Genomic DNA, 26,630 nt, shown 5'->3' on the forward strand with positions numbered 1-26,630 from the left:
ACAAGCTCTAGTGGATCATGGGTTAGGACTAACCTTAAGGGTTAAGGTTAGGGTCGGGCATCCAAGGGTCACACATGGAAAATGGAGAGTCAAGAGTCACTTGAGGGCCCTCCTATATAATAGGGGCATGGGGCACACTCAAGGGGGCTTGGAGGCTTAGGCTATGGTCTCTTATGTAGAGGATCATATCTACTCACCTACCATTTCACACTATAGCTACATACTATTGGATTGGAGTCATACCTCTTGATGGTATGGGACATCAAGGTAAAGGTGTGATGTATTTCATTATATTTCATGTGTGCATCCCTTAGGCTCGGGGGTGGTTGGGTAGATGAGTTTATGTCTGATTTATGCATGTTTATGCATAACAATTATCTAGAGAGATCTTAGGGTTTTCACAATGGTATTAGAGCAATCTCTATTTAATTGTTGTTGATTCTTCTTTCTTATTGTAATTTTTTGGCATTTTTTGAAGTAAATTTTCAATATTTACTAAATAAAAAATATTATTTTATTGATTTGGGTTGATTATTTGCACGTGGATTGTCGATATGGCGATTGGAATGCATGTTACTACTATTCAATGGACAAATTGACGTTGCGGGGGAATTTCGTGAGTTTAATGTTATTTTTCTCTATTTTTGTGGTTTAAAATAAGCATTAATGAACTTTTTTTCAAAAAGACCACATATTGTAGTATGGATATTTTTAGTAGAGTGGATTCCCTAAATTTCTAGAATTTTCAGGAAATTTTTTCTGATTTCTTAGAAAAGTTTTGAGCATTTGTATGGTTTAAAATGTATTTTTAATGCATTTTGCGGATTTTCTACGGGTATGTTTTCGATTTTCTGCCAATTTTTTGTTGAGAAGCTATGTGGAGCACTCAATTGATGCATTGGGTTCTCTCCCATGCGCGTAAAGTTCTTCTCTTCTTGAAAATCTAAATTTTTTCTTCTATTTCTCTCTCATGTGTGTGAACGCCTTTTAATAGGTATGATTTGATTAAATATTAATCATAATTAAACTTTAGTTATGATTAATAAAAGTTTAACTAAATCTTAGTCATCCTACCTCCTCTAACAGAGAAGGAGAGAGTGGAGAGAGAATGGAGTGGAGAAGATGGAGAGAAGAGATGATTTCTCTAACTCTCTCATTTCTACGTGTAGGCAGGGATGGGGGGCTGCGTAGCAGCCCCCCATCCCACTGGGCAAAAAAATGCCCCCCCCTGAAAATTTTTATATAAGCTTTTAACAAAGCTTAATTAAGTTTTTATTAAACTTTTTTTAAATTAAAAAAAGTTTTTTTTAAATTAAAAAAAGTTTTTTTTTAAATTAAAAAGCTTTTGTAAGATTTCCAAAAAAGCTTGAAAAAAAGGAAAAAAGAGAGGTTATCTAAAATTTTTCTTCACTGATTTTTTTTTTCTAGAATCTCTTGGCTTTCCACTTTCCCGAAACCTTTTCGCTTTCCAAATTCCAGAAAATCTTTTGACCTTTCAGACTCCGAAAACTTTTGACCTTTCACATTTTGATTTTTTTTAATCTTTTCATTTTCTCAAAACTGTTGGCTTTCTGTATTCCGGGAACACCATTGGGATTCTAGAATTTTTTGACCATTCGTATTCTAAATGCGTTCGGGGTAAATTAAAAATTTCAAAAAATTCCTAAAAATTAGTAAAAAATTAGACAAAGGTTATTTTAAATTTCTAAAAAATGTGGGGTTGGTGTTTGGCATGTGATGTGTCCATTCGGGCCTGTGTGACCATTCAAATTCCTTTAAAAATATATTTTTTGACCCATAAAATTAGAAAATCCATTAAAATTATAAATTTTCATTGGATTTGAGAATTGTCGAGCAGAATTGGAAATTTCGTGAACAATGAGATTCTTAAGAGAAATTAGGAATATTCTAGAAATTATTTTTAAAAATCCTAGAAATTGGTATTTTTTAAAATATCAATGGTATTTTGGCAAATTTAATTGTTAAAAATTTTGTGAAAAATATAGGTTTGGAATGCCATAAGATAGATTTGGTGGAGTTCAAAATTATCGTATTTTGAGGCTCTTTAAAGTTAGGAAAAATTAGGAAAAAACTATGATAATTCTTTTTCTCGAGAATTTAATATTTTCTAGTGTTATTTAATGTTGAAGTACGTTTTCTTGTGCTGACATTAGATAGATGCGGGTTATTTGCATATTATTATAACGATTATACCTTGCATTAGTAGTTATTTTTATTAAGATTAATTCTAAACGATATTTTCATGATTTTTTACCATTGTTTAGCCATTCTTTTGGACATGTTCCTTAATTTCTTTTGATTGATGGCTATAATTTGCGTTCAAAGTGTGTTTCACCCTTGACACTTTTCCATGATAATTTATTTTGTACTTATTTAAGTGTGGTCTATGCTTAATTTCTTAAGCCTAAGATAAATTCTATCATAGGCCAGTTGATCGGTTTGTTTTAGTGGATTTTATTGGATGTTTTCCAAGTTTTATATGGACTCATCAGGTTCACTTGTATCTAGGGGTTTTTTAATGAGTGTTACACACATATTTCACTTGTTTACTTTGGAGTTTTACTTGAACAAGACCACATTCATATACTTCGGATTGATAAATTGGCCCACCAATTTTAATGCTTCTTTTGGCATGATTAATGACCATTAGATGGCATGCTTTATTTTTATGTTTTTTGTGATGAATTTCTGACGCTCATACCGACGCTAATATGGACAGCATCAAAAACCAACGTTGAAACATAAGCATCGTGTAGTAGTATGGAGAAGGGAAGAGGAAGAGTTGCGTAGGCTAGCTTGCACGCCTGTGTATCATGATGCACGTATATCTTTTTTGTGTACATGCCTCACAATGCTAAACTTGCAACAATCAATATTTGGATGGTCTGATACTAGCGTATCAAAACTTGTTACGTAAGTACTTATCAACCTTTCCATTTTTTATATCTTTCTTTTACCTTTTTTAAATCATCGTTTTCAATATGATAGGTCATTGAGAGATCAAATATTGCCAGAAGGCAACGACATACCTGTGGACCATACGCGTGCAAAATCCATATTACAATACATTGGTATGGACTACAACTCTTACCATGCTTGTGTTCTCATGCAAGCATTGCACAATAATGTCCACAGTGTGGAGAATCCAGATATAAGATGTCAAGGAGAAAGGGTTCCTATTGAAGTACTTAGGCACTTCCCTATCATTTCATGGATCCTTACCATGCTTGTCCAAATGATTGTGTTCTCGTGCAAGCATTGCACAATGTCCGTAGTGTGGAGAATCTAGATATAAGATGTCAAGGAGAAAGGGTTCCTATTGAAGTACTCAGGCACTTCCCTATCATTTCATGGATTCATACCATGTTCAAGTGTAAATCCATGGTGTCTATGATGTCTTGGTATCGAACCACTAGATCCATAGATGATGTTATGCGTGTGGCCGTTGATTGCCTTGTATGGAGAGAGATTGACTATTAATGGCCAAACTTTAATGAGGAACCATGTAATATTTCCCTCGGGCTAGTTGTGGATGGTGTGAACCCATTTGGTCGTAAAAGTTCAACATGGAGCAGATGTCCAGTTCGTCTTGTGAACTACAATCTTCTAGCGTGGTTACCAATAAAGAAGGGACATCTTTGTATCTCATTAATAGTCCTTGAGAAGTACAAGGTAGCCAACATGGATGTGTACTAAGCCCCCCGTTAATAGAGGAGCTACAAAGTTTGTGGAAAGGAATTGATGTTCATGACACGTCAAAGAGGTTTGGCCAAAGGGAGTTCTTACTAATCTGGACTATACATGATTGGCCAGGTGTTACGGAGAATAGGTTATGGAGAATGCAATGGTAAGATATTTTGTTATTATGTAACAGCTATTGATATATATGTGGATGGTTGTGTAATATTATTTATTTTAATACAAGATTATCAATCTCTGGATACAATGCATGCCATTTATGTGGACCTATACTAGATTCTTTTCAATCAAGAGGCTTGAGAAAGATGGTGTATGAGGGTCACAAGAAGTATCTACCAAAGGACCATGAGCTACGTGATGGCTATTTGGGTTGGCCTCCTCCTACACTAAAGGCAAGCGATTGGAAGAGTGCCTCCTCCCCTCGGGTCGGAGGTATCACCACATGAACTCTGATGGGTGTTGGCTCATGGGGGCCCTCCGCTCCAAAAAGCCATGTGAAGGAGTAGTCAAAAGCCTCCGAGTGCTCTCTAGTGTCGAGACTACTCAGCCGACTGTGGATAGTAGATATCAGTGAAGCCCGAATAGGCATGGTAGGTCTCCTCTGCAGTGCTCGAGCAAGGTCGGTGCTCAGTGCGCGCTGCTGCTGGACTGCAGGTGAGGGCCAAGGTGCTGCCACGGCCTCCCGGGGAGCTGAGGTGAGCGGAGGGGGAGGAGGGGGGAGAGTGGGGTGGAGAAGGAGTGGAAAAAGGAGGAGGCGAAGGTGGAAGTGAGGTGGGAGGGGGGGACGGGGGACAGGGGATGGGGGCGAAGGAGGGGGTGCTGGCATCTCCTGATCCTCAGTCTGCGTTGGGGTCTCCTCCTGGAGGGGAGCAAAGCTGTTCCTCATCACTGGAACCCAGTGATGCTGAGACTGTGGCTGCTGCTGCATCAGCCTCTTGGCCTGCTGTTTGTGGGGCTGTCTCCCTCTACGGTGCCCTTGTCTAGGCTGCCACTTCGAGGTCTCTGTGGGCTGAGCAGGTGTCCCGGAGGCTACCTATTGAGTCGCATCTGTGGGCGGGCCATCGGGGGCCTGCTACTACGGTGAAGGTCGGGGTCTCCTACAAGGGCAGGCCTTGGCCATGTGGCCTACCTGCCTGCATATAAAACACTGATGTGGGAGCCCCGAAAACTCCACTCTCTGATCGATCCATCCCCCCTATCCTAGGTAGCTGAATGACCTTCGGAAGGGAGGAGATGTCAGAAACCAAAACTCTGATCGAAGGCAGACAGCCACCACTGAAGCTGCTATGGGGCTAGTCTCAAGCACCGAGCCCACCAATGCTCCTATCCTAGAAAGGAGTGGAAGGTACTCGCATCAGAGTGCAGGGAAGCAAACTATGACATGAAAAAGGCCCTGCTCGACCGCTGCTCTGCTAGGTCGAAGCCATGCTGCCACACAGCTTGCCCGAGTGCCCCTGATGTCAAGGGGACTCATGGCTAGGACGTGGGCCATGCTCTGGGATGTCTCGAACTCAATTTGGTAGTGTCCGCGGCCCAGTAACTGAACGTCCAGGATCTTGTCCACATCTATAAGACGGCAGGCCTGGAGAAGATCCCGATTTTCCCTATGTTGGGGCGAGTGCCGACTATACGGCACATGGTGGAATGTGCCTGGAGGCGTTCAACCTCTGCGGCGGCGAGGCTGGCTTCCTCTTCTGGCGAAAGAGAAAGCTTGATGGGGGTATCCTCAGGGGCGGGCGAGGGGGCTACGGGAGAGTCCCTCTGAGGTGGGGCGGGAGGAGCCTCCATCAGTGTCTGAAGCTTAGTCGAAGGCGGAGCGAAAGCGGAGTGACTTTCAAGAACCAAGCTGCACAAAAGGCAGAGCCAGGAGGAGCTGAGGGGGAAGGTGGAAGATAGAGGGGGAAGGGGGATGAAAACAGAGGGGGAAGGGGGTTGAAAACAGAGGGGGGGAGGAAGGAAACGCGAAAAAAGGGGGGGCAAGGCGTGAGGCGGTAGAGGCGGCGAAAAGGGGGAAGGGGGAGGGGCATGAGGCAGGCAACAAAAAGGGGGCAGGGGGGCGAGGGCAGGAGGAAGGCGGTGGGGGTTTGGGATGCGAAGGAAGGGGAGGCACAGGGGGGCGCTAAAGGAAGCGGTGCAAACTCTCTCAAGCATATCGTGTTATAGTGATTTATCCTATTGCCATTCTATTTTTTGCTTTTTCAAAGATTTCGGCATTTAGATTTTTAAGAAATTGATTTGTTTCTTACAAATATTTGATCGAATTACCAGAGCGCGAAGAGGGGACTCGGTGAGAACTCTCCCACCCATATCGCGTGTTATAGTGATTTGTTCTACTATTATTCTTGTAGTGATTTTTCTTACAATATTCATTGCCTTTGAAATATTGCATCAAATCACTATAATGTGAAGAGAGATCTCTGTTGGAATTCTCCCACACAAATCGCATTGTAGTGATTTTGGCACATTTTTCTTTGTAATTCCATTTTCTCACTAATATTTCATCAAATTACTACAACGTGACTAGAGATGTCGGTGAAAGTTCTCCAACGCTTATCGCGTTATACTGATCTTGTCTAATCCTTTATTATATTACACACAACTTTTGTCGTCCTGATATATTTTGTGGCTTGTAGATGGAACCTTTCGAATTGAGGTTGAGTTTGATGCTGGCCTTCAAGAAACCCGAGATGAAAAGTTGTTCGACTTCCTACAACATTTTTCTTTGCAATTCCATTTTCTCACTAATATTTCATCAAATCACTATAATGTGAAGAGAGGTCTCTGTTGGAATTCTCCCACACATCGCATTGCAATGATTTTGGCACATTTTTCTTTGCAATTCCATTTTCTCACTATAACGTGACTAGAGATGTCGGTGAAAGTTCTCCAACGCTTATCGCGTTATACTGATCTTGCCTAATCCTTTATTATATTACACAGAACTTTCTTCGTCCTCATATAATATTTCCTGGCTTGTAGATGGAACCTTTTGAATTGAGGTTGAGTCTGATGCTAACCCCAGATGAAAAGTTGTTCGACTTCCTTTATAAAGTTTGACAGCATCATTGCCATCCTAAAATCTCATGCATGTTTAATTTCAATTTCTCCATCGAAAACATGATCGTTTCTACTCGTTTGTATCTTGAGGAGAAAGAGCGGCAACTTTAGCCGATCACTTTGAGTGGTACAATCATGTTTGACGCCATCCAGTACGTGCACGTGAATGATATTGAGCCTTCTACAATTATGAGACAAAAGTTAAACAAGGATGTTTTAAAGGTGCTAGATGATAAGAAGAAGACACACAGTAAGTGCCCTATTCACAATCGTAACTATCGTTGTTGCTTACCACTATGGATTTATCTGCTACCTGCATGTGCTGCTTGAGGATGAAAAAGTTACAAATGAAGAAATTGAGAAGAAAGTAGAGGAACCTCCAAGAGAATAAGATGAAGTTCAAGAGATTGCGGAGGAGATAAACTTGGCTACTACGGAAAGGGACTTAAGCAAGGATTAAGTATTCAAGTGATCAACACAAGACTTTTTGTGATAATAACACATGTGAACAAGTTATTCACATGTTCTCATGTTACCATTCACAAAATAACAGGTCACTTGCCATTTGGGAACCCCTTAAAAGCTTGGCTACACATGGAAATAAGCTATTCACATGTTCTCATATTACCATCTTCACATAATAGCAGGTCAGTGGCCACTTAAGAAGATTTTTTATGCCCAACAAAGATAAATTTTTTAGGCCCTTGTGAAAGCTTTGTGAATATAACATGTGATCACAAGATTTTTTGTGTTATTAACATGTTCACATGTTCTCGTTGAGGTTAATGAAATCCCTGGACTTAAGTGAGCAGTTGGATATATTGATGTGCTCAGAAGAGAAGACACCTTAGCCCTCTATGATAGAGGAAGTAGGGGACATTCCAACCCCACTACTCTCCACATTTCCTATTTTGGTGACAGAATATTTGTTAACTACAGATATTCAAGTTGTGTTTGACATAAGGCAAGACTACCGTCTGGCCATCATTGCATAGAATCTTGAGGAAGGTGAAGATTTTATCGATCCAGATTTGGATAAGTATCTCTTATTGGTTTCAAATGTCAAGGACAATGAGTTCCATTCTACCACCGACACATTATCTTGATGTACAAGGATGCAAAAATCTATAAATCCAACCTTCCCACTGAAGGGGAATTTCAGGATATTCAGCAAAGACTTAATATTTCACACATGGGAAGGGAAGGGAGTCCTCATCAGTGGTCCAAGACACCAACTCAACAATCAATATATGTACATATCATTTACTTGTTAATGATGAAAATAAGAAGGTGTCTTTTTTTTGTTAATTACTTCTTATCGTGCTGAGTAGCTTATTTTATTTGTTGTGTTGGCTCATCGACAATATTGTTTTGCAGTTGGTTGTGTTGTTTGAGGATGAGTTTCTCAGGCGCACAGTAGGCAAAGCGTGGGAGGACTCTGAATAAACTCAGAACTACATAAACCGATTGAAATTTCCACAATTCATCATATTCCACAAAATTTTTAAAAGCCAATGCAAAATTTCCTTTGTTTGCAATCAACAAATTATTCAGATACCTTGGGGCATATCCCGTCATGTGGAATGCAGACAAAATCATGCTTTTGGAGAAGCAATTAGCGCATTGCGAATCTTCGGGTAGGGCCCTGGAGTCTATACACTAAGGAGTAAATAATATTACTTAGCCTATACTGCTTATGGATTGGCATGTGGGATTAAGGATCCCAATATGCTAAGTGATTATGGCAAAAGGGAGCTTCTCAAATTCGTAAAATCAAGGGTTTCTCCAGCTTGCCAGTTTACAAGATGTTGCAAAACCATCTTCAAAAAATGGCAAGGCTTCATGCACCCAAGGATGTTAGTGAGCAAGTTAAGGAGTAGTAATATATTCCTATCTCTTGTAATAATATTCTCTATCGTGTAATGTCATGATAGTTTTGCATATGATCATTTCTGAATTTGAAATGTTAATCATGGATCTATGGGTATCCAAATCTTTCCATTTCTTTGTTTTGTTCCTCGCCATATAATAATGATTATGGCATAGTTTTGAAATGAATACTTTTTCGAGGTTAGATTGAATAACATACCTTATGGTCATTGCACTTGAACACATAATCATCAGACGCTTATAGGTCATCCTCATTTGCCAAGTCTGTTCTCACTTGACGCAGTGAGATGTTTGACCTTATATTAAGTACTGTGTCAAGAGCTCATGTTCAAACCATACCTCTAATAACATCAATGGATTTTCAATGTCATCCTCCAAGTCCTGCCTCCAAGTCTTGATCAATTTCTACAAGTTTTCCATTGACATAATGCCATCTCATATAATGAAAGGCCAAAATAAAATTCTGGGAGCGAATCATATATTTACAGAAAATAGATTTCCTATGGATTTTGTAGGTAACCCCATTTAATTCTTTCACATCCCAATTTTGACCTAAGAAATCCAAACATTTCTATGATTTATAGATAAACATTGACGATGTTTTCTTGACCTCCTCGTCATAAAAGAACTCCACAAAAACATGCGATGGCATAAAGACAACGATTTTCACCTGATGATTTGCTACATTTGGTCTTATACACCTCTGCATGTCTTGGTATATCTTTCATCTAAAGCACTCACTTGTTTTTGTTGTTGGTATTGGCCATTCTGGACTATTGAATGAAGGCAGTGGTAATGCTACATTTGGTCTTATACACCTCTGCATGTCTTGGTATATCTTTCATCTAAAGCACTCACTTGTTTTTGTTGTTGGTATTGGCCATTCTGGACTATTGAATGAAGGCAGTGGTAATGCTTTCAAAGAGCCATAACCTGTAACACTATGAGGTGCTGTGTAAAATTCATTATGAAAGAAAACTCCTCTCTCTGCCAAAGACCTGCTTGATGTTTCTTACCAATAGATGCATGAAAAACATTGAAGATTCCCACAATACTATCTATAGGCTACCAGTCAACCAAGTTTGAAGGATATATATCTATACATACGAATACAAGAGAAGCATAAGTATAGAAATGAAACACATTACATAAACATAAGGTAAAAACATTTACTTAGAGTTTGGTCTATGGAGTGGGATTCCATTAGGCAAACGTAATTCTAAGTACATGTAGGCATGTTGTATAAGGACTTCCTTAATGCTCCTTTGTGTATCAGAGAGTTTGAAATCTTGAACTCTGCCTTTGTAAGTGTCGATGAACTCATTCTTTGTTTTTTTTCACTTCCTTGCTTGCAACATAATCCAACTACCAATAGAGATTATGGTAGGAATCTACCTTTGATTATCCATATCAAAACTATTGTATACTATACTAGCTCTAGAGTAGAGGAGCAGGGATGCCTAGGATGTGTGGTTTCCATGGAAGAAAATAAAAAATAAAAGAAGATGGAAGAAGATGAGATGGCAGAAGAGATAACCTCTAAAACGTGCAAAATTTTTAGAGGGAAATCCATTCATTAAATGAGCTAGGAACTTCAAAGAGAACATTTCAAATTTTTAGAGGAAAAATCACTTTTATTAAATGAGCTGAATGAGGGAAATTTTTAGATTGAAAACCGTTCATTAAATGAGCTAGGATTTATTAAATGAGCTGACAACACTCTAATTTTCATATATATTAAAGAAAAGACATTATAAAGTGTGGTCAAATGCATTTCATATTTCTTTAATAACAATATATTCATATAAAGAATATATGAAAAACTTCTAATTATCAAAAGTTCTGTTACGATGGCTCACTTCCTATTGGTCGAAAGCCTTTCTCTCTCTAGAGGAAAAAGGCCAAAGTTGAGTCTAAAATTTGCCTAATGGGCTCAATTTGGCAGTTTTGCACTTCTCCAAACACAACCTAAGGTGCTTTATGTGGTTCTCTTTCTTGCCAAACACACTAAAATCATACACAGAGACCCTCATGAAGGTGGTTAAATATTCATAGAATATTTCTTGAACCATCCTTTGGAACGTGGTCCAAAAGTCATCACATTGGAAGTGAAGGCCCCTCATTCTATCATGAAGGTTGTTTTCTTCTTATCCTCTAGAGACATCTGCACCTGGTCGTACCCACTGAACCCATACAGAAATGAGTATGTCTTATGTCTTGCAACTGCATCTAGTAGAGAATCTGTGAATGGTAGCTGGAATGGAGTCGATATGGTGGAGGCATTCAGTTTGTGGTAGTCTATATAGACTATGAGCTTCCCATTCCTTGTTTGGGACAATGATTGTGGGTGGTATCCATTCTGTTTTCTCAACTAGATATAGATGAACCCCACTCTTGGTAGCTTATCTCTCTCTCCTTCGACCTGTTGGACTATATATAGCTCAACCTAGCTTGACCTATATCTCACCTATATTTACCTATGCACTATCAATAATACATACTACTTTGGGAGAGATGTCTTGTGTACCTCTCTTGCTCTTTCTCATACATACTACTTTGGGAGAGATGTCTTGTGTACCTCTCTTGCTCTTTCTCATATCATCTGTCAATATGGTATGAGAGAATGTTGCCTTATATATTCTTTATGTCTCAAAAATCAAGGCGTTCATTTTGGTGACATGCATTTTTGTTATCAAGGCCTTTTGCCTCATATAGTCTTTACATTCCGAAAAGCACTAACACTGCTATTTTGGTGACGTTCATTTTTATTATCAAGGCAATTTTTCTCAAACATACCTTTTATTATTTAACATTTTTTTTAAATATTCATCATGCTTTGTGCATGGCGAATATTTTTCTTATTAATGATTATGCTTCTAGTTCAGCACTATATTCCTATTTTTTAAGGCGATGGTTTTCCTGGCTAGAAGGTAAAGATTACTTTGATTCTTCAAGGTGATGATCTTTCTAAAGTTGTATATGGAAATTCTCTATGTCCTCAGCCAACCTAGTGATGTTGCTGCTTCACTTATTACTAATGGGAAATTATTTATTTCATCCAAATAGATAAAGAAAGATAAGGTTGCTCGATGATATAATTTTTTTACCCTTCATGATTCTCTTAGGTCAGATGTATTTAATCTTCCTACTTCCAATGATATTTGGAAACATCTTATTTCTACTTTTGAGAAGAAATCTATCACCGAAATTCTTCATCTGTGTAATATGTTGGATGGGTTGGATTACAAAGTTTCTACCTCTATGAATTAAGAGAAATTATCAACTTGCTGGTGCTCCTATTGCACGACCTCAACTTATTGCCCAGCTTCTTCACACTATCAAAGATTATAAATATGATAATACTGTCACAATTCTTTCTAACAAAGATAGTATTGATTTTGATAGTGCTTCCATATCTCTTATTGAATATTCACATCATCACGAACGAAGTATAGAGCCCTCTACAGATGCTCTTCTTACACACCACTCAGATTCTTCTGAGATTGCTCTTCTTACCTACAAAAAGCATCCCTTTTCACGGTTCCCTCGTGGTGAAAACCGCTTTTCTCGTGGAGGACGCTCTAATCAACAATATGGGTATAGCATGTATTGTAATTATTGGCAAAAAAATGGACATTATGAATCTGATTGTTTTGCTAGATTATATGATGAAGAATATGGTTTCTCTCAATCTAATAAGAGACCAACCACAAGACCACCTATGACATGTACATATTGTGGTCTTACAAATCATCACTTCTCAACGTGATCACCACATAGCCTTTTATTAGAGAGCAAATATGTCTTGGATATGTTATCCAAGTATGTTATGATAGGCTCTAAGCATATTACAATGCCGTTGGAGCATAACACAAATCTTTTCATAGATCTAGGTGAGATTTTGGAGGATCCCACCATGTCTAGGTGCATACTGGATAGCTTAATCTACATGACCATTACTAGAATTGAGCTATGCTATTGGGCTTATGATAAATTTATAAAAGCCCCTAGGTAGCTACACTTGTATGTGGATTAACGGATTCTAAAGTACATATAGTCCCGAATTGATTATGGATGTTTCTCTGAGGTTGGTATAGAGATAAATCCACATGGGTACATGCATGCTAATTGGGCTTAGCTAGTATCACAAACAAGAGAACAAGAGATCTACTAGTGGCTTTATGTTTATTTTTTAGTGCCCCTGTTAGAGTTGGAGTCAACAGTTGCCTTATCGAGTATAGAGGTAGAGTACAAAAGTGATGCCATGGTAACTTGTAAGGTAACTTATTTTTAGAATATTCTTGCTTACATGCATGAACTTATGGATCGCGTTGTTATCATTTAGTGTGACAATATGAGTAGAATATGTTGAAATTTGAGAAAAATGATGAGCTATGGTGGATCAAACACTAGAATCAACATAATTAACAAAGTGATTAGCAAGTGATTAAGACGTAATCAGTGAATAATTAGCACATAGATTAAAGTAGGCATGGATACTCAAAACCAGCAAATTCTCATTAGGGCTATGCCTCACTATATAGAGTTTACATCAAGCATAAAATCCCATTGATTTCTCCATGATTCACTCCCAGAATATCTCCACCTCTTGCCTGATTCTCTCCACCTCTTCTCTTTTCCCTGATTATCTCCCAGAATAACTCCACACTCCTAAATTCCCTCATGCTACCCATTATTCTCTCCCAGTAGATTCTTCTAACCTTTTCACAGGTTCTTTCACAATTACATCTCCTCTTTTACAGCCTCTATCCAAGAGCTTGTTCCCACACACACCCTATTCACTTGTATATTTCAACACCTCCCCTCAAGTGAATAATCCTAGCACACTTGGACCCTGTATCAAGTTTCCCTCTTACTTGATAGCCCGCGACCAGTGCCTCAAGTCCCTAAACTCCATAGTCCTTGACACTCTCTCTCTCTATGTGTCCAAGGCTACTATAAGTGCCCGCGACCTTGACTAAAGTGCTCACACATACATCTACCACGTGGCCTACATCATTGGTGGCTCAGAGGTGGTTTTACTTTGTTGGGGCAGGTTACATTGGGTTGTGGGTTCTCTCTCTCTCTCTCTCTCTCAGAAAAGATGATCCGACTCCACTTCCCTTGGAGCCTCCATGAAGTTTGCCGATGTCGTTCCTTCTTCACTGGGTTTGCTGTAGCAGTCTCTCGCCATGTGTCCTAGCTTTTCACATTTGTGGCAAGTAAAGGTCCTCCCTCCTACTCTGCCTCTTCCTCGTCCTCGTCCTCGAGAGAATCCTCCTCGGGTGAAGAATGCTTTTTCCTCTCCTGCTGTTGAGTCGAGCTCTTTCTTCTCCTTGCCTCTGCTCTCTTGCTCTAGTAGAGCTGCTTCTATCTCGTGTATCTTCAGTTCAGGTACATTCTTTAGTGTTGCTACAATGTTTTTATAATCTCCTTTGTCCACACTCTTCAAAAGTACAGCTAATGCTTCATCATCTTCTACCTTTTTGCCAATAGCTGCCAGCTGGCTGTTGCTTAATGCTTTTATATTTGTTCAAGTGTGTGATTAAAGGTTCACTTTCCTTCATGTCCAATTTGTAGAATTGCATTAATAGATTTATCTTGGAATTTTTTGCTTGTGTACCAAATAATTTATTGAGTTCATCCCATGCATCTTTTGCCCACTGTATCCCTGTGATATGATGAATGATTTCATCATTTAAACTGAGTGCAATAAGTCCCAATGATTTTTCATTCCTACTCTTCCACTCATTTTCTCCTCTCTCTGGGCATTCATCTCTCCCTTCAACTAATCCCCACAGATTTTTCCTCATCAGCAAATACATGGTTTTTGTCTGCCATGTATAAAACTGTTCCCCATTAAATTTGGCTATTTCCTTGTGCTGAATTCATGGTGATGTGAAGGGGGTCTTACCTCTTGATCCAAATTCAAGATTCAAGGGCAGTGTCTACCCTTTTACAACTCAATCTGGTGTTTAATAGATGATTACAATAATTTTATCAGCATAAAATCACCAGAAATTACATTAAATTGAGGGTAACCAATTTGTACGGGATGGTTGGAGTATCAAACCAACTCCGATTTGAAATCTGAAGTTATAGAGATCTGTATCAGATACCTAATGGTTAATTTGAACCCTCAATTGCACCAAAATATAGTGATTAGCACTGATTAATCACTGATTAGCAAATTAATGCTCTGGTTTGTGTGCAGAAAATAGAGTATGTGGGGAGTCCAGATCTGGTGTCTTCCACTTCAAATGATCTCAAATGCTTTGAAAGGCATCAATAGCAATGAGTCTAGTAGAGGATTAAGCCAAGAAACATAAGATTTGACCAAATAATGAAAGCTTAATCTCTGTTTTACCAAAGTCACCTGCAGATTTGATGAAGAGCTTGGATCTCTCTATAGACTTGATGAAATTGATTTCTGTCTTCACCAGCTTGTAGAGCATGCTTGATTACCCTTTGTGCTAAGAGGAATTGAAGACATTTGAACTGAGCAAGTAGAAATCTTCAAACTGCTTCAAAAAAACGGCGCCTGTAAGATTCGTAAATTTGGCTGCTTCCGCCGGCGGTTTGCTGCGTGGAGTAGATGGGCTTGAAGCTAGGGATGTTAGCTAGCTTGTGTATAAAGCTTGTGCCCTAATTTTATGTGTGCAAGGTGCTAGAGACCCTCCACTGGCTGGGGGTGAAGGGGAGAAGTGAAAACTCACTAAAAAATTGATGTTTTGCTAATTACCTACTAATCCTGATTAATTCACTAATGGGCTCATAAATCTGGTTGATTCTAGGCATGGCTCTGATACCATGTTGAAATTTGAGCAAAATGATGAGCTATGGTGGATCAAACACTAGAATCAACATAATTAACAAAGTGATTAGCAAGTGATTAAGACGTAATTAGTGAATAATTAGCACATAGATTAAAGTAGGCATGGATACTCAAAAACCAGCAAATTCTCATTAGGGCTATGCCTCAATTTATAGAGTTTACATCAAGCATCAAATCCCATTGATTTCTTCACTCCCAGAATATCTCCACCTCTTGCCTGATTCTCTCCACCTCTTCTCTTTTCCCTGATTTTCTCCCAGAATAACTCCACACTCCTAAATTCCCTCATGCTACCCATTATTCTCTCCCAGTAGATTCTTCTAACCTTTTCACAGGTTCTTTCACAATTACATCTCCTCTTTTACAGCCTCTATCTAAGAGCTTGTTCCCACACACACCCTATTCACTTGTATATTTCAACAGAATATAGCTAGCTAATGACCTGGTATACCATGCTAGAAGGAAGGACATCTATGTGCATTATCACTTTATGAGAGAGAAAGTTCTAGCATGTGATATAGATTTGATATATGTCAGCATAGAGGATCAAATGGTTGACATCTTCATGACGGCATTGGGCATAGAGAACCTCCATAGGTTTTGGAGGTTACTTGGAGTATCACATGTGGACTTGAGCTCGCCAGAGTGTTGCAATATCAAGACCAACTAGTGTTGTGGACATTGATGACTCACTTGCATGATAGCATTCACACTTATACCACTGACATAGTTGTTTGGTGAGATTATGGTTGATATGATGCCAGTGGTGGTATAACAGGTTGTGTGATAGCCACTTTGGAGTACTAGACTCTTATCTCCTTTATGTTAATAGTTATAGAGAAGAGAAAAAGATAGAAGAAAATTCTGCCATCCATCACTCTCTATGTCTTGATCTCTTCTGTGTATGTGTGTTTTGCTTGCAAGAAGATAAGAGAAGAAGATAGAAGACAATTCATCCATCCATCTCTCTCTTATATCTTTCTGCTCATATAGTTATGGCATAGTTATAGTGTTGGCTCATATAGTTGGGTTCACACTATGGACCGACCTTTATATGCTATAACCCTAGCTCATGTAGTCGGGTTTACACTATGGACAAGCCATTATATGCAATAGCAGTAGGAGAGAACTTTCCCTTATAGTATGTATTGTTACCTCTTTTGTGTTAATGGTTGTAAAGAAGAGAAGAAGATAAAAGAAAACTTAGCCATCCATCTCTCTTGTGTCTTGTTCCCATTTGTGTATGTGTGCTTCGCTTGCAAGGAACTCAAGCTCTTCCTCTCCCCCACATTACTTTTTAATCATACACAACAATCCATCTTGCCTCAACCATAGATTTCCAATCAAAAGGGAGTAAGAAACCCAAATACATGGTAGCTTGATCATCACAAAATCTAGAAAGAAGTGAGTGCCTTGAACATCTACTCTCACATGCTCCACAATGCCCATAATGTCCATCTTGGCTATGGTATAGAGAAAAGTGCTGAGTTACCATGGAGAGGGGTGGGTACTTATTTGTGGAGGAGGGTTACCATGGAGAGGGGTGGGTAGTTATTTGTGAAGGAGGGTTACCATGCAGAGGGGTGGGTATTTATTTGTGGAGGAGGGTTACCATGGAGAGGGGTGGATACTTATTTGTGAGGTGTGCTATTTTATTTAAAATTTGCTCGTTATGTGTTTAGATATTGTTATTGAGGTGTGTAGGATAACACTTCCTTTCAACTTTGAGAGCATACACAATTTTTCCACTCATTCTATAAACAATATAGTTCTTATACCCTATAGTGTTCAAGTATGTCCAAAGAGATTGTAGCACATTCTTATGGTTCCATCCATTTGTTGAGAATAGTTTCTTATGGTTCTGCTACCTTTTGTTTTTTTCCTCAGAGCAAGCAATTAAAGGTATTACTTGTTTTAGTACAATCCTCAATTCTAGATTAGTGCTATTTATACAATAAGATTTTTGTGTTTTGTATTTCATATTTTTTTATGTTCTTTAGGCTTCTTTCCATCACTTTTTTTTTTCATTCGGGTTGGTTTTTGATCCCCCTTCCTTAGTTATACATTTTATATAGGCGAATCAAGAACAACTACTTATCTGATTTTCTTTTTATTTAGGTATACTATTTAGGTATGTACATGTGAAAAACGCCCTCATAGTAGCCTTGAGATGGTAGTACCCTTTTATTGGCACTCAACAGTACTTAATACACCTTGAGTTATTCTTCTTAAGGGGTGCGGTTAATGTTTATGGCTGGTTTTGTAGGTTTGGTCCTCGATATTGTGGCTTCCTATATTCAACACTATTTTTTCTCTAGTTTGAGATGACTTCTTGTTTTTGTATCCACATCTTCTTTCCTCATTCTAGTCCCCTTTAGATTGAAGAACATTTTCTCTAACCCATTACTTTCAGATGTTTCAAGATTTGGATCTAGAGTGTGTTGGTTTATCAGAGGAAGCTTGGGAGTGGTTCCCCTTGTATTTCTTGAGCATCGTGGGGGGGGGAGGATTGAGAAGAAATAGTTACCTTGCAATGTTTGAGATGACTTGGTCCATGGTTTTTATGGGGCTCTAGATTGGCATTGTGATTGTGTGATCATACCTCTTGAGTTGATTATAGTATTATCGTCCCATTGGATGTCGCAATTAGTTGTACTAATCTAGATTCATCCTAATAGTACATGTTCTTCCATCGTCGTTCATGTAGACATCACAAAAATCTTTCTATTCAATGGATAATTTTTTATAGAAATAATAACTTTTAAAAACGCTTCAGTGTGCACCAAACATGACTTTATGCTTGTACTTTATCCAAAGTTTTCCATGTCTCATATGAAAGCAAGTTATGAAATGCTAGAAGCTTGGTTTTCTAGAGTTGGAGATTTGAACCTTGACCCTGATTGTTTGATGCCCAAGTCCTCGTCTTCTATAATAGTTAGTACATGCAAGTTCATATAAAACATTATATTTTGAAGCCATAGTTTAATCTTGGCATTATAGGATTTACCTTTTAATCTTGGCATTATAGGATTTACCTTCATCTTGGCTTATTTTTGGATTGTCCCTTTTTACTATCTTTATATTTCCTATGTATGTCGACTAGTATATCTTGGGTCAGGGGTCCATAGTACCTTTTCCACTTACTCCCATTGATGTATCCTTTCAATTCAACACCATTAAGGGTCTCAATTCTCACCGAGCCTTGTGAAGTAATCTCTACAACTCTGAATGGTCCCACACACCTGAATAGTTTTATTTTCTTTTCTTGTAAATTAACCCCAAATACCATAAGTTAACTCTTTGAGTTTTTGTGTGGCCAACTTTTTCATAAAGACTATAACTTTTATAGCGCCTTTTCATGACAAGTTATTCCTCACTCTCATCGGTAGAGAGTGTCTAGTTAACCCAAAATAGACTTATGTATATATATGTATACACATACACACATACATACATATACACACACATATACATTGTGGTACATTGTGTTCCCATAAATTTCGACACTAGTGCTTATTCGTTTTAACACTTACTGTTCCCACATCAAGATATTTGGTTTAAAAATAATAATAAATGCCACCATAAGGAGTGAAGGTAGCTTGGATATACCACCATACCTTGGAAAATGGAACACACTAGGGCATTCCCAACAATGCGCATAGTATATATACATATAAATAGCGTTAAATGAAAAAGGACACTTATATGTAACTTTCGTATTCAAAAAAGGTCAAAGCATACACTTATCTGGGTCCGTAAAAACGATCCATCCATTGCCTTGTATGACAATTTAATGTAAATGTATAATTTTTCTGTTGACAAATGTTTGTAACTCCACTGTATTTTTTTGATTGCGTGTATTTCTGTTTAATTTTACGACTAAAAAATAAAATATGGCGTTTGTCGAGAAACTTTGATGAAACACGACATTAGGACTTTAAGACTCAAACAAATATGTGGCGTTAGTCAAGGCTTGTAGGAAAGCTTGATGAAACTCCACAGAACAGCATCGTGACATGATCAGGTTTGACAGGCTTCCACTCATGAAAACGCGACCTCTTGAAGGACCTCTTGTGGAGGTCGGCGTTGCGATTGCCGGCTCTCTACGCTACGTCTCGCTTCACAGGCGACGTTTCTTGTGGCTTCAGCGAGACCAAGGAAGCCTTCCTTATTGCAGGTTCTCTGTAGGTTCAACGAGACCACAAGCGATCGCAGTGGACACGAGACGAGCTTCTGCTGTAGTTTCCTCTAGAAGCTTGAGAAGCACTCAAGCTCCCCCGCACCTTATGATCGTTTAATGAAGCTGCCGCTCTCTTTCTCTATATAATGATTGATGAATCGTATGACTGATCTGCAAGACCTCTGCTATCTGCTTTCCTCTTCGGGATCTGCTATCTGCTTTCCTCTTCGGGATCCTGCGAAGCCAAGCTCGAGTTTTCTTTTACATAATCATCCCGAAAACACACACACACACACACACAGAGATATGTCTCAGAAGATAGGTATCCGCAACAGCAGCTCCGCGAGCATTGAAGTAAAGGCGAAGACGCATGGCGTCGTCAATGACTCGCGCAGCATCTCACCGGGAGGGCAGGAGAGCGTGGTCGTGAAGGATTTCTCTCCCACGCTCGAGGTACTGGAGGCCAACAGACAAGTGCTGAGCATTGGGAGCACGGTTATTAGCAAGTATCGAGAGATCTCCGTCTCCGGCTCCCGCGAATCCGGCTTCACTTACTCCGGGACAACCCTCCGACGCTAAGCAGCATAAGTCTGCCTCAGTGGACTTAGTTATTGAATCTTTTGTCAATAAAGTTATTACATATTCTATCACTAGGGCGCACCAGTGAGATCATGTCAATGGAACAAACAAATAGGTGGTGGCCTTTTAATCATTGGCTCTTTCCTAGTTTCTCTTGTTTACATAGTATAAATATGGTATCCCTTACATTTTGTATGTGGCAAAATTTTCCTTTTACATTTGGTTTTAATATACAAAAAATAGTATGTAGCATTTCACCTCAAGAGTAAACAATACTATCTATTTTTGCTAACTATGTGTATAAGTGCAATTTCCTCCCTATGTTTCTCTACTCCTATCTCTCTCAATATATTGCTAGGAAAAAACGACATGTTATCCCTTTCCTCCCATTTATCCACTTCCACTTTATTAGATCACCTCGTCATCCTATCTCTTGTAGCCTCCACACCTCCACTCAAAAAAATGTAACATACTCATATGTACATATTTTTAGGTCTAGCTGACTTGGTGATTTTTAGCATCTATATTTAATAATTAAAAGTGGGATATACTTGGAGGACATTAAAGATTATTTTTGACCACAAATTGAGTGATTTTAGAGATGTCAATTTTCGATCAATTTTGGGGTTTTCGTGTTGTCATTTGTAGGTGATTTCTATAGCATACCTACCCATGTTAGATAATGTATAATAGAGTCACATTGGGTAGTTTAGATTAAAGGAAACTTGTATAGGGGTTGACATAGTAAGTATAGCCGCAATAGGTGTCGAAAACAGGAGCCACACACCAAATTGACCCTTAACTTTTGGTAACGGCTTCGTATGAGAGTGTAGATAACTTTATTTTTTAGAGAGAAGAATTAAATAAAGATAGGTCATCATAAGAGCAACATAGTCCATGTTTGGACCATTTGGAATTTGTTTCCAGTGTTAAAAAAAAAGATTGATATCTTTATTGTGTTCGTACATGGTAATCTAACTTACTTTCGTGGGATGCTATTCTTTCAAAGCCTCGAGGTGATTCTGTGCAAGAAGAGAGAGAGAGAGAGAGAGAGAGAGAGAGAGAGAGAGAGAGAGAGAGAGTTTTCTAGTTTCGGGCCGATCGATATTGTCTACCCGCTAGGCATGTGGGCGTCGAGGAAAAGCCCTAGATTAGCTAGATTTTCTGTTGGTGATTATCTCTCTGATTTTGAGTAATTGTGTTGGCGATTATTATGTGTTTTTGGATTGTCAAACTTGAAAATTGATTATATTTATTGAAGATATCATCTTTCTCTTCAAGTGTGTTGCGATTTTTTAAAAAATTGAGATATATTGTGAATATTTATGATTAATTAAATGGAACATAATATAGGGCAAATTATAAAAAAACTTGCCCTAAGATCAATCTGGACGACTATAGTCCAAGTTTCTTGTCTTGTCTCCAACCGGGGACTTGGCTTCTCTTCTAGTGCATTTGAGCCTCCACATTCTCAACGCATCATCTTATAGAGCGACCCAAGCTACATTGGGAACTACAAGATATAAAGGTGTGGTGACATGCATCCCTTGGTGAAAGAGTCTTTTTGTCCTTATCCAAACCCTTGCACCTCCCCAACTTGTGTTTAAAAGCTAAAAAAGATCGTATATTATAGATGCATCGTTTTAACCTATTCAATACCATCTCGAATCCTATATTGTATATTTCAGATGCATGTACATACCATTAAGAACACAGGGGTTCACTCATAAATATGTAAGCGTAGCACGTGGGTTCAACCGAAGGGGTTTATAAAATCCCTTTTTTACACATTTTTTTATACAGAAGGGTACCATTTAAAGGTCATATTTACACATTGAATAGAAAAAGGTTGTGTTTTATTCATGAAAAATTTACAGATAAGGGGTTTTTTAATAAGGCCTTGAACGTACGTGTTATAGAGTGTTTACATATAGTGGATCCCCCGAGATTAAGAAAAAGAAGATTCATGTTATGTTTCTTTTTCTTCATATTCACCTAAAACTTTACAATAAGAAGAAAATTACAAAGAAGAAGTGGTATTATTTTTTGTCTTCTTCTTAATAAGACAAAGAATAAGTCAACTTCTTCTTCATATTTATGTCAACCTTCTTCATGTGCATGTAAATAATATTAACAAATCCTTTTTGTAAGCTTCGTGTCTAGAAGATTGAGTACACTTGGGGCATCAGCAAAAAAAAACCAAGAAAGCACAAGATTTCATTGGAACATAAGAATAAAAAGCATAGACACATGAGGAGTGTAATGTTGTAATAGATACACGAGAAGCGTATGTAGTTATTAAATACATAGAAACATCAGGAAGGTGATGTTGTAAAGGATATATGAGGAGTGTATCTAGTTATTAAAAACATGGATACATCATGAGTGTAGCTAGTTATCAAAAACATAGTTATATAAGAAGTGTATGTAAAATTGGAAAATCAACAACTAAGGGGATTTTTATAAAGTACCCTTCCATTCATGTTCTATATGAGATTTTAAAATAGTCACCCCCTCACCCTCTCTCTCTCTATGAATTAGCATGAATGTTAACAAAGTGGCAATTAAAGAGAATCAAATAAGAGAAAGAAGAAGAATGGAAAGAGATTCTTGTTCTTCTTCTTCATAATCACGTCAAGTTTACGTTACTGTAAAGAAAAAGAAGAAGAGCTCAAATTCTTATCCTTCTCCTTCTCCTTCTTCTTATTTTCTAAATTTAGGTCAAGATTCTTTACATCAATGTGAAGAAGTAAAACAAGGGCCCCACTTCCTTTTTGTTTTTGCATTCTTTATGTTCTTCTTTTTTTTAGCTTGTAAAAATAAGCATCCTGAAAATCCAAACATTTTACAAGCTTCGCATATGGACACCCCAAAATAGTACACAACTATTACGATATGCATATATATAACTAGAATCCACAACATTCATGGAAGTTGTTTTTTGTCACTTCAGCCTATGTTTCTAGCATCAAGTTGTTTGGATGGAATTAGTTGATACATAAGCACTATTGGAAATCAAAAGGATCATTGCAATCATTTCTCCTTAGAGATCAATCTGGACGACTATAGTCCAAGTTTCTTGTCTTGTCTCCAACCGGGGACTTGGCCTCTCTTCTAGTGCATTTGAGCCTCCACATTTTCAACGCATCATCTAACAGAGCGACCCAAGCTACATTGGGAACTACAAGATACAAAGGTGTGGTGACATGCATCCCTTGGTGAAAGAGTCTTTTTGTCCTTATCCAAACCCTTGCACCTCCCCAACTTGTGTTTAAAAGCTAAAAAAGATAATATATTATAGATGCATTGTTTTAACCTATTCAATACCATCTCGAATCCTATATTGTATATTTTAGATACATGTACATACCATTAAGAACACAGGGGTTCACTCATAAATATGTAAGTGTAGCAGGTGGGTTCAACCGAAGGGGTTTATAAAATCCCTTTTTTACACATTTTTTTACATACAGAAGGGTACCATTTAAAGGTCATATTTACACATTGAATAGAAAAAGGGTGTGTTTTATTCATGAAAAATTTACAAATAAGGGGTTTTTTAATAATGCCTTGAACGTACGTGTTATAGAGTGTTTACATATAGTGAACCCCCTGAGATTAAGAAGAAGAAGATTCATGTTATGTTTCTTTTTCTTCATATTCACCTAAAACTTTGCAATAAGAAGAAAATTACACATATATATAACTAGAATCCACAACATTCATGGAAGTTGTTTTTGTCAGTTCAGCCTATGTTTCTAGCATCAAGTTGTTTGGAGGGAGAATCTTCTTCATAAACCTAGTTAGAATTAGTTGATACATAAGCACTATTGGAAATCAAAGGGATCATTGCAATCATTTCTCCTTAGGGATTCCTAATAATATCTCACGAAGGAGGTTTTTTAGAAAACAATATAAATAACCAATAGAGAAAATGAAGAATGTCATTTTTAAGCTTGATTTTAACTTTCCATTTTTTTGAATGAAGTAATATCTAGAAAACCAAGAAAAGTAGCCTTTTGTGGAAGAAGCTTGATTCCAAATATTTAGTGGTATATGAAATCTTTAAAAAGCAATTAAATCATTAAATTAGGTAAAATCAAAAAACCTTAAAAAAAAGATTAGAACACTATGCATGTGTAAGAAAACATGAAAGCAAGAAAGATGGTGGTGTAGGAGAGTGCAGAGATGAGAGAGAGAGAGAGAGAGAGAGAGAGAGAGACCCCAAAAAAAGAGATTAGAACATTGAATTTGTAACAAATCATGAAAGGAACCAAGAAGGTAGTGTAGGAGAGTGTAGGGATGTAGGAGAGAGGAAGGACATGCAAAAGGGGGCGGTGGGAGATGAACTTACCAGCGCACAAAGGAGACAATCTAAAATGAGAAAAACAGAGTCCATGTTTCAGCTTTGTAATTTTTCCCAATGTCAAAATAGTCGTTCGAAAAAACATCGGTAAAAGCATTGGTGTAACTGTCTATAAAAATGTGGCTATGATAGTCGAATAGTGTGTCCAAAACTTATGTTTCTGAGACTTTTTGCAACATTGTTTTCGATGACTATAACTGTCTATAAAAATGTGGCTATGATAGTCGAATAGTGTGTCCAAAACCTATGTTTCTGAGACTTTTTGCAACATTGTTTTCGATGACTATACCGATAATATTTTCAACGAAAGATATTATATAGTAAAAATGTATACAACCTTTGAAATTTCCTACCATGATACCTTTCCCATTAGCATTTAAACTTTGATTGACTAGACTATGGTATAATATATAAAGGACCATTCCTCCCCTCCCAAAAAACATAAATTTATAGTCATGGATGGTCTGAACACTACAAACATGTCTGAATGCTAGAACATAGAGGACAAATGTTGGTTGCCCTTGCAATCGATGCATGTACCAAATCTCCGGACAATGAAGAATTTGCAACAACGACCAGGTAATGAAAAACAATATATTTCTAGCTGAGCATCTAAATGCATTACTTGGTGTTGCAAATGTGTGTCCTCAAAAATGAGCAACAGATCAATTTCATAGGCCTTTAACCCAAGCGGAGTACTAGATGAATAACGACACAAGCAAGTACTAATCAGTCTCATGTTGAAGAAGAAACTATGGTGGAGACTCTTACAAATTTGGAGCAAGACATGGATGACAATATAGATTCCCTACATGCCTCATGGGATATTGAGCGAGAAATAACACAGGAGATGGGCGATGTCCATCAATGTATGGAGAAGGCCTCAAGAGAAGAGCAAGAGTTGCATAGGCTGGATCGTACGCCTATGTATAACGATGCATGTATATCTTTTTTGCGTACATGCCTCACAATGCTAAACTTGCAATCAATATTTGGATGGTCCGATACTAGCATATCAAAACTTGTTATATAAGTACTTATCACCCTTTCCATTTTTAATATCTTTCTTTTACCTTTTTTAAATCATTGTTTTCAATATGATAGGTCATTGACTTGTCATTGAGAGATCAAATATTGCCAGAAGGCAACGAGATACTTGCGGACCGTACAATTCTTACCATGCTTGTCCAAATGATTGTGTTCTCCATCGGCATGAGCGTGTAGGCATTGCACAATGTCCACAGTGTGGAGAATCCAGATATAGGAAAGGTTTCCAAGGAGAAAGGGTTCCCATTGAAGTACTTAGGCACTTCCCTATCATTTCATGGATTTATACCATGTTCAAGTGTAAATCCATGGTGTCTATGATGTCTTGGCATCAAACCACTAGATCCATATATGATGTTATGTGTGTGCCCATTGATTGTCCTAGAGATAGATTGACTATTAATGGCCAAACTTTAATGAGGAACCTTGTAATATTTGCCTCGAGCTAGCTGTGGATGGTGTGAACCTGTTTGGTCTTAAAAGTTCAACATGGAGCACATGGCCAGTTTGTCTTGTGAACTACAATCTTCCACCGTGGTTAGCAATAAAGAAGGGACATCTTTCTCTCTCATTAATAGTCCTTGAGAAGTACAAGGTAGCCAACATGGATGTGTACTTAGCCCCGTTAATCGATAAGCTACAAAGTTTGTGGAAAGGATTTGATGTTCATGACATGTCAAACAGGTTCGGACAAATGGAGTTCTTATTACGAGGAATACTAATGTGGACTTTACATGATTGGCCACGCTACGAAGAATCCAGTGGTAAGATATTTTGTTATTATGTAACATCTATTTATATATATGTGGATGGTTGGGTAATATTATTTGTTTTAATACAAGATTGTCAATCTCTGGATATAATGCATGCCCTTTGTGTCGACCTAGAGTAGATTCTTGTCATTCAAGAGGCTTGAGAAAGATGGTGTATGACAGTCACAAGAAGTATCTACCAGA

The sequence above is a fragment of the Cibotium barometz genome, chromosome 15, assembly GCF_041138505.1.
Source record: "Cibotium barometz isolate CiBa-2024 chromosome 15, ASM4113850v1, whole genome shotgun sequence".
In the NCBI taxonomy this organism is placed as follows: domain Eukaryota; kingdom Viridiplantae; phylum Streptophyta; class Polypodiopsida; order Cyatheales; family Cibotiaceae; genus Cibotium; species Cibotium barometz.